This window comes from Neofelis nebulosa, chromosome 9, assembly GCF_028018385.1.
Source record: "Neofelis nebulosa isolate mNeoNeb1 chromosome 9, mNeoNeb1.pri, whole genome shotgun sequence".
Lineage (NCBI taxonomy): Eukaryota > Metazoa > Chordata > Mammalia > Carnivora > Felidae > Neofelis > Neofelis nebulosa.
The window spans coordinates 12259373-12276395 of record NC_080790.1 but is presented as its reverse complement, the minus strand read 5'-3'; the positions used below and the strand labels follow the sequence as shown (position 1 = coordinate 12276395).

Here is a 17023-nt window from a genome sequence, read left to right as displayed (position 1 = left end):
CATATAATCTTAATGCCCCTATTTATTTCTTGCTTGTTTCTAGGAACACTTTGACTTTTTTATTAAGTCAAAATTAATAGCTTTGCACCCTAAGAATGAGCTACAAATCTGTGTTATTTTTGGAAAGTCCTTCTAAGGTTTGGTTTGGCTGGATTTGATTGGGTTTTTTTTCTCAATGGTAGCCCTGAATTAACGACTGTGGGGAATCTCTGTTAGAACATTGAAGGCTGTCTGGGCTCACACGTGTTTAAGAATGCTTTGTGTGTACGAGCACACACAGGCACAGGAAGGGTGAAGATCGTAGCTCAAGAATCATGCAGCAGACATAGCACAAGGGAGCTCTACATCAACAGCAGGTGCCTTCTATCATATTCTATGTTATTGCAAGTCAAGTTGGAGAAAAACTGGAAATTAATTGGAAGAGCCGTAAAGACAACATCAGAAACATCACCGTGCTTGCTGTACTCATTTTTTTTCCCAATTAGTTTTTGGAAATACTTGTTTTTATTTTGTACTAATTTCCGAGTAATTGTCCACTTTGGAACTCTTACAAAATGGGTAGGTATTTGAGAACCATGATGACCTGTGACCTTTGACCCAAGGTGATCTTTACTGGGGGGATCCATGAAAGATTGATTTGAGCAGAGCTGAGTTAGACAAACAAGCCATTCACGTACCTTTAAATCCGGAGGCAAATCAGGTAAAAATGTTAGCAACCTTTGTGGCCTGGAATTTCCTGCCCCCCTAGTCAGGAATTAGGACGATACTGCTCCTAGCCCCTGCAAGTATTGATGAAGATGTTTCTGGATCTTTCCCTTCAAATGGACCCCTAGAATAATCCAATGGAGCATACGAGGTCCCGTCAACAGGTAAGCTGGCTTCTTGACAAATAACTTTAAAAAGGAATAGAAAAGGGTATCTTTTACATAATTTAGAGCAATAATTCTAAATATTTCCATCACAGACATATTGAATCAAAGGAATATTCAATCCTTCTTCCAAAGAGTCCAAGTTTTAGGAAGACCTTTAATCAGCGTCAAAACACAGGAAAATGGGAGTTTCTGACGGGGCTGTGTTCCTGGGAGCCATGGAGAGAGGACAGGATCACAACCTGAGAGAAACTGCCCAGTGCTGTTCTCTAGTGAGGGGTCCTGCGTCAGGGCGGGACGGCAGCTACAGGGGACAGCAGTTACAAGCATTTGTGGCTGGCCTTACTGCCACTCCAGAAACTTCAGTCGCTGTGGAATTGCCCAGGCTGGGAGCTACTGACCTTGACGCCTCATTCCCACCATCTCTGAGCCCGCTGACCAAGCTGAGGAGACAAAGTAGGTGGAGAGGGAGGGTTTAGGAGGCGACATGCAGGCTGCATGTTCATTTTCTCTGAGGCGTATTTATGTTTAAATGTAGGGGACAAAACTCAACTGGATAACATTAACAAAAATTTTAAAACAGAGAAGCATCAGGACACCTGGGTGGCTCAGTCAGCTAAGCATCCAAATCTTGGTTTCAGCTCTGGTCATGATGTCACGGTTTGTGGGGCTGAGCCCCGTGACAGGCTCTGTGCCACTAGCACGCAGCCCGTTTGGGATTCTCTCTCTCTCCCTCTCTCTTCTCAAAACAAATAAACTTAAAAAACAAAACAAAACAAAACAAAACAGAAAAGCATCGCTACTAATGCGATCTCCTACATTATTCACATGCACACCCTCTATGGATTCCTTATTTGTAAATTTCCCTACTCACTAAAATGTATCTGTAGCCTCAAAACCGATGCTCAAGGAACTTTCATGGTCATTCGCTGACATGCACAAAGTGACAAGTTTGAGTGACCCCACATCCGGGTTCCCAGCCAAGGCAAAACACAGAGAGTCTCTGCCTTCTTGTTTCAGCTCCATACTGTAAACAAATGGCCTCTTGCCAGTCTATTTAGCGCAATGTTTTTTGTATTTGTGTGATTCCTGTTGGTGATTTCACTGTTTAAAATAGCCCCCCACCATGATGTTGCAAGTGTTCTCAAGAGCCAGGAAGCTGTGATGTGTCTTATAAGAAAAAGTACATGTGTTAGAAAAGCTTCGTTAGGGCAGGGGCCATAGCGCTGTTGGCCATGGGTTCTATGTTGATGAATCAACAATAGATATCAAATAAAGTGTCTTTAAACAGAAACACACATAAAATAAGAATAGGAATTGGTCAGTTGACAAAAATGCTATAACCAGAAGCTCACAGGAACCTAACCATGTATTTCTCCTAAGAACAATGGTCCTGTTCACTGAGTCAGTGTGTGAAGTGACTTTGTAGAACATTGCCATGAATATTGAGGACCAATTGTACTTAAAATTTCATTTCCTGGGGCACCTGGGTTGGCTCAGTCGGTTAAGCATCCGACTCTTGGTTTCAGCTCAGGTCATGATCTCACAGCTCATGAGTTCGAGCCCCACATTGGGCTCCTCGCCGATAGCACAGAGCTTGCTTGGGATTCCCTCTCTCCCTCTCTCTCTGCCCCACCTCTGTGCTTGTTCTCTCTCTCTCTCGAAATAAATAAAAAAACTTTTAAAAACTTCTCCTTTCCTGCCTGTTTCAGTTACTATTATAACAAATACTTGGCAACACGATCCTATAACAAGGCTTCTTTTCCATCTACTTAACCATTCCCTTATTGTTGGGCCTTGGGTTGTTTCCGGTATTTCAACCTTATAGACAAAGCTGCAGACAGTATATGGTGTAGGCATTCCACAGGGACACTTATCCATCTTATCCTTGTCGGCATCCCCAGCACAAGTCTCAGGGCTTGACATAGAGTTCATCTCAAATAAAGGTTTGTTGAGTGAATGAATAATGTCAGGTTGAACGACGATGGTTAAAGACCATCAGTTCAAGATGGAAGTCTTAGCAGGTGCTCAATACATGCCTGTTGTCTGACATATTAACATCTGCTGATCACCCTGTATGTGTTTGTAGCTAACACCAGGCCTGGATTCTTACTCTCATCCTACTGTTTAATCCACGCCACCTTCTGAGATAAGTTTGATTAGCCCCATTGTATGCAGAGCCACACAGCTAAGTGGAGCCACCACCATGCTTCTAGCCCAGATCTGAGTGGCTCCCAATCCCCTGCTCTTTCTGCTGCACCAGGCTGAAGACCTCGGTGTGTGCTGACCTATGTGGGCACAGCTTTAGAGCCACGGGATCAGGGCGAGTGGATCAGTCAACCTTCTACAGAGCCCACGGGACATCCAATGCCTGAGGCTCTGCCTTCTCCCCACTCCTTATAATTCTGCCACCTGAAGTCCTCCTTTCTCCCATAACCACACGAGCTGGACGTGGTGGGTGGCTGTCGCCATGCGTCACTCCTGGGCCTTGCCCTTACAGAGGTACTTGGTGGGCACTCAGCCTTCAATGCTGGGGCCCATGTAAACTGAAACTCATACCTGACTTGCCCGTGCTGTGGGAATGGATGTGATGAGGCAAGCAAGGCAGAACCTATTGGATTCCAGAAGCTTTTCAAGGTTGAGGTTTTGAACTCCTCTTTTGATTTGAGTGGGTTGGAGTTGGGAGTGGGATGGGGGCAAAGTTGGGGCATTCCTTGATATTTATAAAAGATGAGGCAGAGATGGAAATAAGCTTTGTCCATTTGATCTGCATTTCACAAATAGAGGGATCACCTCAACTGGTAACTCCCCAGCCAGGGAACGATGATGGGTATTAGGCATGAACCCTAAGGCTGGTAATTGTTAATAGAATAGCTCAGATGTGGTGGTGAGTCCCAGGGCAGGGGTCAGAGGACTCTTGCAAATTTGGAGGCTCACCAGTTGATCTGTCAGTAACCTTTCCCATTTAACAAAACAGCTACACGCCATTCTGTTCTCTGTTTCACGAGGCTGTCAGGAAGGAAAAGAGAAGATGGTGTTCCCTGTTCTGAGAATGTCTGTGCCTCTTAGCTGTCGGGGGCACTCCCACTCATCTGACTCGCAAGACCCAAGGCGAACGTTTTCCTTCTCTGAAGACTTCTTCGGTGGAACTCTCCCAAAGTAGCCACAACATCCCCTTTGTCATATAGCGCCCCACGTAGACTCATTGTACACAACAAGCTGCCCTGAAAACATGGGCTTATTGTGTCTGTCTCTCCTGGGGGTAGAGACCATACCTAATCCACTGTCGGTCCCCAGCAATGTCTGCCACGTAGAAGGTGTTCTGCAAGCACTGAACGAATGAGTGGGAAAAGGCAGAGATCAGCATCTTCTTAAGAAGTTGCAGTATCTTTCTGCACGTTTCTTTAAGTGCCCTCAAAATTCACAGTGCTGTCTTGAAGCATGGAGTCTTTGAAGGGGATGTCAATTCCAGTTTCCCCTACCATGCAGGAACCCTTTTTCAGCATCCCAGGAGAAGTAGTTGTTCCATATCTCCCCCGGACATCCCCAATGATTGTAAGCAGGGGGAATTATTCGCGAATCCTGCCTTTCTGTGGGTACTCTGACTTCTTCATTACCAAGGGCCCTGAGGTTCTGGAAGATGGGGAAACAATCACAGTTATAACAATCACGCTTTGTTGACGGAAACGTTCATTATACAGCTAACAGTGAGTACTGATGTATCATGTACTGCTCTTGGTGCTTAATTCACTGAATCTTCATTCTACCCTCCACCAACCCTACAGAATGGTATGATTGTTATCTTCACTTCATAGACAGGAGATTTGAGGCCCCAAGAGGTAAAAAAAAATAAATAAATAAATAAATAACTTGCCCAAGGCCACACAGTAAACTGCAGAGCTAGGGTCAGAACCCAGGTGATCTAGCTCTAGAACCCGTACTCTAACTACCGACCTCTGCTTCTCCATAGAAGTGAGTGAACGATGTTTATGGTGCACGGTGCACTTGGCATCACATCGGCCCTTTTCCATATATGAACTCTGTCATCACTGGGGACAATCCTGTGACTCAGACAAGCGAGTGTCCCCATGGAACAGGTAAAGCAACATTCCAGCCCCGACCCCCTACGATATGTGTCACGCGTCCCGTAGGTTGGCTAGGACCACCCCACGAACATTGCCTTGGATAGAAGGAGATGGTGTCTCAGAAAACACTTCTTCCTTGCTACACAGAAATGTAGTTTCTATGAATTCATTTTGGACCTGTCAACATACACCGGGAACGTCCAAGGAGTCTCTTTTCTGCTCTTAGCCTCAGTTTTCTCACTTATGAAATTTGGAGACCAGACCAGGGCTCTAAGACCCTGTCCTACCCTGGCATCGGGCTCTGCTGCCCTGAGGTCTATGGGAAAAGAGAAGGGCAGGGGGAGATGGAGGGGAGGGAGGAGGAGGGTGGAGTTGGCAGTTACTGGAGAGGCAGCAGAGCCCCCAGGTCTTAGAAATGGGCAGAGGAGAAGGATCTACAAAATAGCGGTAAAAGCTAAAAGGGGAGAGAGATCCCGCAATCTCCTGGTAACACCCTCAAGATTCTGTTCCCTACCCCCATTCAGTCTAGAACACACCCTTCCCACACCTTCTGATAGAAACTGGGCTAGGGGACGCCTGGGTGGCTCAGTCGGATGAGCATCCGACTCTTGGTTATGGCTCAGGTCATGATCTCACTGCTCAAGAGTTTGAACCCCACCTCAGGCTCTGCACTGACAGCGTGGAGCCTGCTTGGGATTCTCTCTCTCTCCCTCTCTCTCCCCCTCCCCGATCGGTGCTGTTTCTCTCTCGCGCTCTCAAAATAAATAAATACACTGTACCCCAAAAAAGCTTTTTATTAAAAAAAAAAAAAAAAAAAAAAAAAAAACAAAGAATCTCCTGGTGATTCCCTCAAGGTTCTGTTCTCTACCCCCCTCCAGTGCAGATCACCGCCTTCCCAGACCTTCTAATGGAAGCTGGGCCAGCCCCGTTTCCAGGCAGCGGGGGGAGCCGGCGGCAGGCATATCTCAACACTCCACAAGTGAGCAGCTCTTCCCAGCCTCCCCGCCGGACCCCCTGCCCCACGGTCCTCCTTTTGCCAGCTGCCCTCGGAGGACAGAAGTCGCCCCAGGGGACACCAGGTGGGCAGGGTGGCCCTGAGGTTTCTTGAGGTTTAACACCCGCCTGGAGGGCAGGTGCGCCAGGCTGCTCTCTGACAAAGCACCTTCCCTGCGTGGGAAGGGCCCCTCAGCTTTCCACGGCCCCAGACAATGCTGAGAAGCCCACTTTTTGCGAGTCGCTCAAGGTTTGGGACCCTCCTCCGCAGCTCACATTCAAGCCACACCGTGCACACCCTGTGCGGTGGGCTGGGAGGCAGGAGACATCAGGCCGCACAGCTGAGAGCCCCTACCCTGTGCACCCTCTCTGAAGAGGGAGCAAAGAGGTGCTAAGACCTGGGCCCCCCTCCCTCTACTCTCATGCCTCCCGAAAGGGTAAGGAGGAGAATTACCTTTCAGCCCTCCTCTGGGCCAGCCTGGACGGCTGGTGTCATCGCCTGCATTCCCCGGGGTGTTCGTGGGGGTGACACTGAACGCTCAAGGTCAGGGTCTGGCCTGCCTCCGTACTCAGCACTGAGGTTCCCCCACCCGCGGGTTTGATTTTGACGAGACGAGGCGGCAAATGGGAAAACATCACGCTCTTCCTCAGGTGGGTCTTGAAGTAGAAACTTGGGACAAGGGTGTTCGAAAGCCAGGCCACGGCCAGAGGGCCGAGCCGGGCCCCGCAAGCCAACCTGAGCAGCAATAAGGCTGAGACTTGAACCTCCATCGGCCCACTCCCGCGTCTGTGACTCGGCTGGCCCAACCCAGAGGGAAACGATGTGCGAACCCCACCGCTGCTAACTCACCATCGGGACGAGTGGCGGCGGCCCTAACTTACCCCCTCCCCGACTCCAGCACTGGCCACGGGGAGGGTACAGGCGTCCAGTGCATACCATGCTCCCAACGCTTTAGGAGAGGGACCCACATAACCCATCACCCAACCGAAAAAGACAGGCTTCCAGCTCCAGCCCCCCCACTCCACCCCTCAGGGCCTCAATCTGCTCGGCTACAAAACAAGGGTAAGAATAGCCCTTTCGATGAAATGACTATAAACCCGGGGACTTGCACCCCCGTTTACAAAGGCGGGTGCTGAGCACCCCCATTGAGAGAGAGGAGAAGCCATCCAGAACTGTTTCACAGCTAAAACGGCTCCTGGAGGAGACAGGGCCCGGGGGCTGGGCGGAGGGTATTATCGGGGCCCAGGTGAGCTCACGCGGGTGATGCTGCTCAACTGGGGCAGGAGGGGAAGCGGGGGGCTGGGGGCTCCGGCTCTCAGAGTCACCAATTGTCTGTCGCCCTGCTCCCTCACGCATGTGGCAGGCAGAGATAAATTAACGGCAATCAACAATAAAACTTCAACTTTCTAATGAACTTGGTGGAGTGCGCCTTCTATTTTTAACTGGCCCAATTTCTCGGTCACATCACATGACTCCTATTGTCTTGGCTGAGAATTATGAGAAACAGAGAGAGAGAGAGAGAGAGAGGAGAAAGTGAAACTGGGCCATATTTTTTAGTTCAGCAAGGTGACAAACTCTCTTAGTTGCATGTGTATTTTCTCTTTCATTTGCAATTTGCTAAGTAGCTTTAGAGAAAAACAGTGCCTTCTTCTTCTACAGTGCTCTATTTAAGGAAACAAAGAGCTAGAAAATGACCTGATTGGGGTCACATAGAAAGTTCTGAACTAAATAAGAAGTTGCTTTGGAGACTGTGTCGATGATTTAGTTCCATTTAGCTTCAGGGGTCTCGGAAGCTTTTTGGGTTTGGAGATGGGGTGGGCTTAGCTCACATTTTTACCATTCGTGTAATATTTCCCGTCATATTGGGCAGCGCCCTGGTGTAGTGGCAAGAATATTGGCTTAAGCTTGGAATGAAACTATTCTCTGCCTTTCTTAAATTTTTTTTTTTTCAACGTTTTTTATTTATTTTTGGGACAGAGAGAGACAGAGCGTGAACGGGGGAGGGGCAGAGAGAGAGGGAGACACAGAATCGGAAACAGGCTCCAGGCTCCGAGCCATCAGCCCAGAGCCCGACGCGGGGCTCGAACTCGCGGACCGCGAGATCGTGACCTGAGCTGAAATCGGACGCTTAACCGACTGCGCCACCCAGGCGCCCCTATTCTCTGCCTTTCTTGACCAGCGTGGGCTGACATGGGAAACTCTGGTAGCATAGATGCGTTCCCTGCGTATTATGTCATTCCCTCCATCTCCACGAATGACCCTCCAGGGCAAGTGTCAATGTCTTGAAGACAACCTACAACTCATAGCTCCACCATCCCTGAGGCTGAAGGGAGGAGATCTCGTTGTTTCTCATCTGTTACACGGGAAAGAGAACCCAAGTGGTTCCTTAAAATTCACCGGTTTCAACAAGTTAGCTTAACTACACAGATTCTGAATTACTCAACTTCAGAGTCGCCTAAACATTTGAAATCTGAATGCCCTTGTTAGGAAGTTGGAAATCTTAAGAAGCTGCCCCTTTGGCATTATCAGTAGGTCCCTAATTCTGGACCTTCCGTGTTCAAGCCCACGATTCCCAAACTGTGGGTTGAGGTACCCCGAGGCCCACAGCAAACTCAGGGAAGCACTGAAGAGTATTTTGTATTTTGGAGCAGTTCCTGACATCCGTTAGACATCACACAAACCACGTGCTTGTGGTCGTTCCTTCCTGCAACAGTAGATTGTGCTACATTCCTTTCAACGACATCTTATCCTCGCGAAGCGGGGTTTGGGGGTTCAGTGATAACAGGCAGATGAAGGGTGAAAGTCACTGTGAGACAGGAAACGAAGATGTTAGTGTCCAATCAGATGCCAGGATCAGAGAAGCTGCATAGCACCCAAAAGGCTCACATGCTGTTCGCTGTATTTATTCCAGAATGAGATAAAAATGGTTCTTTTACTTTCAATTTATGGGTATGATTATTTCAGATGGGTACTAATTTGTTAGGAGATAAATGATGATTAAGTTATCGGCTAGAACTACTCAATAAACAGAACTGTTAGGTATTTCTTTTGGTCTACGGGCACCATGAACCAAAATGGTTTGGGAAACCCGTAAGCTAGCTTACAACTCCAGAGGTGGCCTTTCAGCTTCTTACTTATAAAGGTCTCTTCAAGTGCAATGGAAACTATTATAAATATTGTGGCAAGTTGTATTTGCCCCCCAAAAGCCCCCAGCAATATTTCTAGTCCCATTCTGTTTTCTAGAAACTTGCCTCTCCTCTCATTATAAGGTTGAGCTTAATTTCCCTTGTCTTTTGAACAAGAGTCAAGTTTTTTATAATTATCTTTTTAATGTTTATTTATTTTTGAAAGAGAGAGAGACAGAGACAGAGACAGAGCATGAGTGGGAGAGGGGCAGAGACACAGAATCTGAAGCAGGCTCCAGGCTCTGAGCTGTCAGCATAGAGCCCAATGCAGGGCTCAGACTCACAAACCATGAGCTCATGACCCGAGCCAAAGTCAGACACTTAACTGCCTGAGCCACGCAGGCACCCCTGAACATGAGTCAGGTTTAATGACTCCCTTCTAATGAAAGCTACTGAATACAATGTGCAGAAGCCATGCTGGGTGACTCTTAAGGCCAGGTTGAAAAAATAATGAGGCTTTTCAGCCTGCCTTTCTCTACGGATGCCTGCCCTGGGAACCCAGCCACCATGCTGTGAGGGAGCCCAAGCAGCCCATGTGGAGAGGAACTGAGACCCCCCCCTCAGCCAGCATCAGCCGCTCCTACTTATCCAAGTCTTGACCAAACAAGCCTTCAGATGATTACAGCCCCGAGCTTGGAGTCTGGCAGCTAAGGCTCCAAACACTATGAAGCAAAAATAAGCCATCCTCTCTGTGCCCTATTAGAATTCCTGACCCAGAGATCAGTGAGCATAATAAATGGTTGTGTTAAGCCTCTGAAATTTGGGGTACTTTGTCACACAGCATTAGATAACCCAAGTGAGTATGATGGACACGTATGAGATGCCTATCCAGCCCAGGAACTACTAGCTTCCCCAGCTCTTCTCTGGAATTCTCTCCATATACACTCACCCCATCCATATAACCACAGAGAGGACCCCCCCGCCACACACACACACCTTACTTGCACCAGGTAACTCCACCCCTCTGGCCAAGAGGATTGGACCAGGAGTAACAACCTGACCAAACAAAGTCAATCCCAGTCTTGTCTCAGGAATTTGGAACTGAGAGGGAGATTGGTGCTTCTGTTGTCACTGGTTTCCTTGACGTGTAACTTCAGGAGTTTCAGGGCAGCCATCTTGGACGCCACATAGACTGGCAAGCAGAGACAGAAGAAGAAACAGACACACAGGGCAAAGCAGAGGTAAGAGGGAGAAAGTGTGCTGCCCCAGGTCTCGGAAGGACTTGCAGTTCTGGACTCCAGTTCTTCCTGAGGCTCCAGAGAGCAACCTCCAAGCCATTTCTTTAAAATAAATTCCCCGTGTTTTGCTTACATTTGCTAGGATTTGTTTCTGCAGCCTCAGGGTATTTTTCACATCTACCCAGCACTTTACAGCCCACTGAGGCTCTTTCTCTGCATGAGCTCATACAATCCTGACCAGAACTCTGTAAGATGTATATGTTACCCGCCCCCCACCCCCATCATCAAGAAGAAGAAACAGAGGTCCAGAGGAAGCTACGGGAGTAAGGCTCACAGATAGAAGCAGACATTAAACCAGAACAAGAACCTGTCTTCTGTCTCCAAATGCCAAGCTGTGTTTGGAGGATATTTCTTCCTCCTGCTCTGTAGAAGTAGGGAGGTGACATCTGGTTTGTCTCCGAAACCAACCATATGTCTACAGCGTTTTCCTGCTGCTTCATAAGACTCAGGGCTGCGCACCATTCAGGCCAGTCCTCGGGAAACCAGACCCTCAGCCAAGGATACAGGATGCCTAGTGCCCAGTGCCCGGCACCCAGAGAGCTCAGTACCCAAAAGGAGCCCAGCGGGCACTGTAGATGCTCCAGACAAGCGACTCCTCCAGTCTGAGGTGGCCGGAGACGCTGCCCAAAGGAAATGGCGTAGGAAGTTCAGGAGCACTTGGATACGTCCAAGGTGAGGGTGAGGGGGGGAGGGAGATCATACTCCAAAATAGCCTTTTTCTTTCCAGGACCTTCTCAGGTTCTTCAGTAACAAGAAACCTGAACCTTTGAATCCTCAAGGCCTTCAACTCTCCCTGAGAAAGTCTGCTGACGAAAGCATCTAGTCCAGCCTCCAACCGATGAACGAGACCCCTCTGCCGAATCCCGGCAACGCTCTAATCTCCTGCTGTCAAACAAGAGGCGGGGGCCACGGGGCGTGGGAAGCACATGAGCAGAGAACGACCTGGGTTCAAGTCTTGATTCTGCCACATAGTCCTGCTGGTCCCTGCATAAGTCACTTAACATGTCTCGACCTCAATTTCCTCATCTCTCCCCTTCAACTTAGATGGTGTTTGTTCAACCCAGAAAAAAGGTAGGTGAAGTGTCCAACATCCGTCATAGTAAACGCTCAGCAAAGTCTAACATTTAAATGACCTCGTCTGACAGCCCATCCAGTCTTTGTTTGGTCCTTATTGTTAGAAATGCTTTCTTCTATGTGGATGAGCTAAGCTCTGCCTGCCCAGAATGCCCACCGCTGACCCTGCCTCTGCCTCCAGAGCCCCCCCGAAGGACAACCCTCAAGCCCCCAACCTTCCTGCACACACCACCGCTTCCTGCCTCCACCCTCAGACTGGTCCCTTCCCTGCTCCCCACAGTCAGACTGTGGGAGCTGCAGACTGCCGGTGTGTTCCTGGGGGAGCCTGCGCACATTGAAAGCCTTGTTTGCATGGAAACTTCCTCACTGAGTCGGGTCAGCAGCTTCTGTCAACACAGCCCTCAGATAAGATGCTGTAACTCAGAATGTTTGGCTCAAGAGACATCTGCTACGCCCGAATCATACGTCCTGTGCTAGCGGCCTCCAAAAGGCAATTTCAGATTTCCCCATCCTTCTCTCCCCTTGTCTCCCATGCCCGGCCTCCCCACTGCACAAATAGAAGCCAAAGGGAAAGGTCCAATTATTCCGTGGAGATTTAGCTACTGTATTGACAAAACTCAGCGTTAATTCCCAGAAAGCCTTCAAGCCCTGGGGTGGGGGCAGGGTGGGGGCAGGGAGAGCCCGCTGGATAACTGGGTGAGAGTCATAGCCGCTTTTCAGCCGAATCTGACCTAGTTTAATGAAATCAGGTCATCTGTGAGCTCTTCATTACCCTCAGACTAAACAGGACCCAACAGAGCAGCCAATGTCCCTGGCCTTTCTGAATTCTGCTCATTCGCATTATGACATTTTGATGTTGGGTCTTAATGCGTGTTGACTTAGTGGCTGGGCCCCTGCAAAGGTAGTAAACAGGCAGGAAAGTAAACAAGAGGGCTGATGTTAAAAGCACACACACACAAAGGCAGTGTAAATACCCCAGGTCCCCAGCCTGCATCCTCAGGGAAGCCAGCAGACAAAAGGCATCACGAGTGTCTGTGACTATTATCGCTGATGGACGGACGGGACTCACCTATTATCCTGCCGGCTCTTCAGCTGGAACTCGCGGCTTCAGCAGATCTTCGGGGCAGGGGGTGGGCTGGGAGGGAAATGAAATTGTCAGTTTAGGGATGGGAGATTGGATTCAAGGGCAAATTGCTCTCTGGCAACAACTGCAGAGGACAGGGACAGTCACTCCTCTTGAGACTGTCCTGTGGGCTGGTGATGGCTTTATTTCATCTGCCGTCCCGATCTGCATTTTCCGGAAACCGAGGCCTGTGGCCTGGGAGCCTGCAAAGGAACCGTCTTCTCTCGGTGGATGCTTATTAACGGGATGACTATTTACGGAAGTAAATGATATGTGTGAGGTCCCGGTCCCTATCAGAATCGTCCCAGCCTGTCAACCTCAGAAAGGGCAGGATGCTCCATCCCTGATACACACAGCAAGCACTTCAGTACAGAGGCGGCCCAAGGACTGAGGGTTTGGGGTGTGGTCACAGTTTTAACTGAAGATAAACTTAACAGGCACAGACTGGCTCAGGCGGACAGCCAAGGGAGGCAGGAGGGAATTCGCGCACACCCTGGCTATTCTCTGGAGCCCGTAGTAGTCCGGGGTGGGGTTGAGAGTCTCACATGGTGATGAATTTGGCCTGGGTTCTGGCTGTTGCCTGTTGAGCAATGGCTCCCGGTGGGAAAACGCCGTCCCCCCACCCTCCCTTCCCGAAGGCTCCTTGCCTTCGGGGAAACACTCCTCCTCAGTTACCTCATTGACGTGTCCAGCCCCGGTGGAGAGAGGCCTGAGGGCTCACAGTGCAGACTGGAAGAAGTGAAATACTGTGACCTAAGGGTGACCTGAGCAAGGAGTGTCACTTGTCTGGCTTTTAGTTTTTCCATGTGCTTCCCCACAACATTTCTAAGGCTCTTCTATGAAGTTCGTTCTGATTTTACAGAGTCCTAAAACCATTCTCTGCCTCGGTTCCCCAGGCCCCCATACTCCTTTTCAGAGCAGGTGTGCCCTGGAGAAGCCATCTCTGTGGTCTTCTGGGATCCACCACTGGCCTCGGCTGCCTTAATCCCTGGCTCGGACGCTGACCTGATCCCTCCCAGTGCCACCACTTGAGAGTAGCGCTTGCCCTGGGTCTATTGTTTCCTTTAGCGATTGGTAGACACCGTTGACCACAGAAGAAAACCAGTTTCTTTCCCAAAAGCAAGGGATTACAAGCTGGTCCTTTCCATGACTCTACAGAGCCGAAGGGATGGAAGGCGTTGGGTCTGCCCCTGTGCCTGGCCTGACAACCAGAGTTAGACTGTCCAGAGAAGCAAGATCCTGCCGTCAGAATGACGGCTGAGATTCTGGCTTTAACCCCTCTGTACTATCTAATCGGGAAAATGGCAGGATCGGGTTTCCTGTTTTATTGGCATTCGATAATATATATTCAGTGACCATGTCTGCAGTGAGGCAATTGGTTTAAAAGGGGGTTATAAGGATTGACTTGTATTTAAGTGTTTAGAATTCCAGAATGGTAATTATCTCGATGTGCATCCTAATTTATAGGAACTCCAAAGAGCTCAACAGCATATAAATTTGAGCCTGTCTAAATGAGTCTCTGAAAGAACATCTATAATCAGAGAGGCAGAAAACACACTTTGCCAAAAGAAAGGCTAGAGAAGTTTAGTCCAGTGGTTCTCAAACATTTAACCACAGAATCTTGTGGTTGAGATAAAAGCTTCCATGAAAACCAAATACATAAAACAGACCCAAGGGGTCTGCTCAGGTAGAAGCAAAGGAAGGGCCCAGAGCCCTGCCTCCTTTTCCCTCTTTCAGCCCCTTCCCCAGGCCATCAAGGCTCAAGGCACCCATGGAACGTCTGGGGCTCTGACGAATGCGTTGAGAAGCAACGACCTACTACAAGCTCCTCAGTTTACAGATGAGGACCCCTAGGTCTAGAAAGATGAAACGGATTGTCAAAATCGGAGTGCAAGTCAGAGACAGAAGAGGAACTAGATTTCGGGGACTGCGAGCGATACTCACTCACCATTACATGAAGTGCCCACTTTTCAATGCTGCCCCAACCAATCTTCATTATTTACTTGCATTCAGGAGTTAACTTTAAAGTGTCTTTTTCAGAGACGCTGGGTGGCTCAGTTGGTGGAGTGTCCGACTTCAGCTCAGGTCATGATCTCGTGGTTCATGAGTTCAAGCCCCATGTCAGACCGTGCTGACAGCTCAGGACTCAGAGCTGGCTTCAAATTCTGTGTCTCCCTCTGCCGCTCACCCACTCACGCTCTGTCTCTCTCTCTCTCTCAAAAATCAATAAGCATTAAAAAAATGAAAGCGCCTTTTCCAGAACTGAAACAAAGTTTTATCAATAAGATGAACAGGCATAAAAATGCTGGTGGAGGAAAGGCAGCTGACCCAGAATTAGCAAGTGGTGGTACATTACCTTAGATAAGTCTTTTTCTTTCTGGAAACTATTCTCTTCATCTGGAGACGCTAAACTCAGTGACTTCGAGGCTCATACAAACTTTAAGGCTAAATAGCATGGATTTAGATCTTCAAGGTCATCTCTTCTTTATTCTCCTATAAATGATTCCTTTGATTTAGATGACGTAGCTAAAGTAGAAAACTCAATAGAAAGATCAGAAAACACAATTATGGAATCTTTGAACTGTTTTGTTGTGTATATATGTAAACATGGATGTGTATGTGAAAATATGGGAAATGAAATATGTAGCCAATTAAATGTGAGTATATATCCAAAAGAATTGGAAAATAAGACATAAAAGATGAAATGTTTGGATCAATCCACAATATTCAACATCTGACTAATGCTATTTACAGAAAGAAAAAGTGGGAGAAAATTATTACAGACATAATTATTTTATTTATTTACTTATTTATTATTTATTTATTTATTTATTTATTTATTTTAATGTTTATTTATCTTTGAGACAGAGAAAGAGCACAAGTAGGAGAGGGGCAGAGAGAGAGAGGGAGACACAGAATCCGAAGCAGGCTCCAGGCTCTGAACTGTCAGCACAGAGCCCAATGCAGGGCTCAAACCCACGAACCGTGAGATCATGACCTAAGCTGAAGTTGGACACTCAACCAACTGAGCCAGCAAGGTGCCCCAGACATAATTATTTTAAAGAAAAATTCCTAGAAGGGAAGGGCGTGATGAGCTCCAGGATCAAAAGTATACAAGAAAAAAAAAAAAATAGACCAATCTTCAGTGTAAAGTTTCAAAATACTGAGATAAGGAAAGATCTTAAAACTTCCACTAGCTAAATAGGAAAAAAAAAAAAAAAAAAAGCTTCCAGGGAAGAACAAAGGATTGGGGATCAGAATGGCATCAGACTTCTCAATAGCAATATAAAATATTAGAAAACAAACAATGCTTTCAGGGGCACCTGGGTGGCTCAGTCAGTTAAGCGTCCGACTTTGGCTCAGGTCATGATCTCGCAGCTCCTGAGTTCCAGCCCTTCGTCGGGCTCTGTGCTGACAGCTTGGAGCCTGGAGCCTGCTTCACATTCTTTGCATCCCTCTCTCTCTCTGCCCCATCCCACTAGCCCTCTGTCTCTCTCTCAAAAATACACGTTAAAAAATTAAAAAAAAAACACAAAGAATGCTTTCGTATTTCTGAAAGTGATTTTCAACATAGATCTCTATACCCAGCCAAACTAGCTAAATAATGTAACGATCGAATACAGAAAGTTTTTGTTATGCAAGAATTGAAAAATATTACATCCCATACACCACTTCCTAGAAAGTTGGCATGGGTTATGCCACATCAAAACAGGGGTTTAAACAACAGAACAGATCGGTAGAGAGATGATGAGAGAGAGAGAGAGAGAGAGAGAGAGAGAGAGAGAGAGAGAGAAAGTGAGAGAAAAGTGAGAGATCAGCTGAACAAATGAATAGGAGCAGATCAGCCAACACAGAAAGGCAGCAATGATAAGTCACAGATCGCAGGCAAAATAGGCTAGGGTGTGCTGGGGCTTACAACTACACAGTTTTATTTCTTGCTACATGTCCATCGTGGGTTGGTTATAGCTCTACTTCGTGTCATCTCTGCTCCAGATCTAAGTGGAACATCCTCTATCTGAAATGTTAACAGCCGTCCTGGCAAAGGATAAAAGAGGCCACAGCAAACCATACTCTGGCTCTAAGATTTCTTCTCAGAAGTGATACCCACGCACACACACACACACACACACACACACACACACATACACACACCTTCTACTCACATTTCATTGGCCAAAGCAGGTCACAGGACCAAACCTGATATATGGGACTCAGAGATCTAATCTTCTCCAAGAAGGGGCAGTGAATATGTTTTAACATACAGTCTACCACATCCCAGAATGACAGCTGCATGTCAGGCTTAAAACGCAGTCCAAATTAGAACACGAGACAAAGGGCAATGAGAGTGTTCCAGAGGTGGGAAAATGCAACTGATAAATGGTCTGCTTCATACAAGCACTTGCAAAACACGATTGATAAACCTTAATGATTTTAAGAAATTAAAAATAGGTACAT

The 17023-nt window shown here is 47.6% G+C and overlaps 2 long non-coding RNA genes across 2 annotated transcripts; one reads left to right on the top strand and one right to left on the bottom strand.

Moving 5' to 3' along the window:
* Window positions 1–586: 586 nt before the first annotated feature.
* Window positions 587–14214, bottom strand: LOC131484391 (uncharacterized). The gene is made up of 2 exons (XR_009248217.1): window positions 12515–14214; window positions 587–4502 (listed from the first exon to the last, which is right to left on the bottom strand). It is a non-coding gene; the product is annotated as an uncharacterized LOC131484391 (long non-coding RNA).
* Window positions 5848–11503, top strand: LOC131484390 (uncharacterized). Its single transcript, XR_009248216.1, has 2 exons — window positions 5848–6598; window positions 11099–11503. It is a non-coding gene; the product is annotated as an uncharacterized LOC131484390 (long non-coding RNA).
* Window positions 14215–17023: the final 2809 nt, after the last annotated feature.